Source organism: Bos indicus, chromosome 28 (genome assembly GCF_029378745.1).
Source record: "Bos indicus isolate NIAB-ARS_2022 breed Sahiwal x Tharparkar chromosome 28, NIAB-ARS_B.indTharparkar_mat_pri_1.0, whole genome shotgun sequence".
NCBI classification, from domain to species: Eukaryota; Metazoa; Chordata; class Mammalia; order Artiodactyla; family Bovidae; genus Bos; species Bos indicus.
The window spans coordinates 19,153,506-19,155,598 of NC_091787.1; the positions used below are offsets into that span (position 1 = coordinate 19,153,506).

At 40.5% G+C, this 2,093-nt stretch overlaps 1 pseudogene; it reads right to left on the bottom strand.

Moving 5' to 3' along the window:
• Window positions 1-652: 652 nt before the first annotated feature.
• On the bottom strand, window positions 653-1,281 carry LOC109553614 (nicotinamide/nicotinic acid mononucleotide adenylyltransferase 1 pseudogene; annotated as a pseudogene).
• Window positions 1,282-2,093: the final 812 nt, after the last annotated feature.

A 2,093-nucleotide genomic window follows, 5' to 3' on the forward strand; every position in this document is an offset into this window, starting at 1 on the left:
ATTTCCTTTAAGATTGACTGGTTTGATCTCCTTGCAGTCCAAGGTCACATTACTCCACTGTTAACGGTCTTTCGAGGCACTCCACTGTCTGTAACAGGGCTATGTAATGCAATTTTCTGCAGTGATGTTAATCTGTGCTCTCCAGTACCGTTGCCACTAGATGCATGTGGCTACTGAGTACTTGAAATGTGGCTACTGAGTACTTGAAATGTGGCTCACAGAACGGAGGAAGTGAATTTTTAATTATGTTTAATTTTGATTAGTTTAAACATAAGTAACCTCCAAAACTTGTGGCTACCAAATTGGACAGCAGAGCTCTGGAGGACAGAGTTGGCCCAACCTGGCTTGGAAAACCTATATTCCCCATCCCCCATCCCCTACCCCAACAGTCTGCTTATTTTGTACTTTTATACACCTGTGTTTTTGTGTATGTTGTGCCCTTTGCCTACCAGGTCTTTCTTACCTTCTCAATCTGATGAACTTTTTTTTTTTTTTTTTTGGACAAACCTGATGTTAATTTGCTAATGATTTTTACCAAACCTTTAAGTTTTAGTTTATGAAACGGGGTCATAAGTACTTTCCTCCATTACTAATACCCTGATTATTTCAAATTCCAAAAATGGAAGTCCAAAACATCATGCTGTAGAGTTTCTTAGGAGTTAGCTTCTATAGTGTTTTTCTGCAAAGGAGCCAGGATAATCCCCAAATGCCTCTCTTCATTCACAGAGCCATACAAATTATATATTTCACTATATTCTTGGACAAGATCTGGTACCAAGTAGTGAATGCTCTGACCCCTTCTGAGGGCTTGCTGGGTCTCTGTGGTTGAGATGTCACTGGTGATCCGCTCATTCAGCAGCTGAACCTTCTTCCAGTGTTTCCACAGCACATCAGGTTCATAGTTGAATTTCTAGCATTATTTCTAGCCCTAGTAATACATAGGAGCTCATAGTTTCCCACAATTTGGGTGAAATCCTCGTTCTTCCACAGATTGAGAACACCAAAGGACTCTGATATATCTGCCCCACACAGCAACATTACCTTTGGAACACCTTTTGTTTTTGGCTCCAAGGATTTCTTTTCACTAAAATCTTGACTTTGTTAAGCTCACTTCCTCTTCCATCCAGGTCTTTCTAGCATAGATGAACTTTACTGGTGATCATAGCTACTAGCCTCCAGTTCTTCTTGATGGGGTCTGAGCACCTTAGCAGTCTCTAGTCACTCCTTCTGAAGACTTTTCTGTGTATGCACTTCCGCTCACTTTAAATTCTTAGTAGCAAGTCATCTGATGAACTCTTATTCAGCTTTGCAGCCTAGGTAAAATGTCACTTTCTCTCAGAAGCCTTTTCTGACATCAAATCCAGAGGCACACAGATTTACTCTTTCTTCTGTGCTCCCTTGCACTTTGCATTTATCACTGTTGTAATAGTTTTACCACATTATGTTTTAGCTATTTCTCTTCTCCTGAAAAAATTGTTGATCCTTGTAAAACAGTCCCTAACTCAGTATCTTAGACTTATTAAACATGCAAATGTGCTGCTGTTTAATCACTAAGTTGTGTCTGATTCTTTGTCACTGCATGGACTGCAGCCTGCCAGGCTCCTCTATCCATGGGATTTCCCGGGCAAGAATACTGGAATGGGTTGCCATTTCCTTCTCCAGGGGATCGTCCCAACACAGGGATTGAACCCATGTCTCCTGCTTGGCAGGTGGATTCTTTACCACTGAGCCACCTGGGAAGCCCTATTACACATGTGTTGAATGCATAAATAAATGAAACATTGAAAACTATACCTAAACTTTGGGTTCCTGGGCATTAGCAGTCTTGTATATTTCTCATCTTTAATCTCCTTCAGTCATTGGTACAGTGCCTGTCAAAATACCAATCGAAACAACTGATTTTGAAATGGGTTGGCCAGCACTCCAGTGTTCACAACAGCACTATTTACAAAAGCCAGGACATGGAAGAAACCTAAGTGTCTGTCAACAGATGATGGATAAGGAAGATGTGGTATATATACACAATGGAGTATTTACTCAGCCAAGAAAAATAATGAAATAATGCCATTTACAGCAACATGGATGGATTTAGA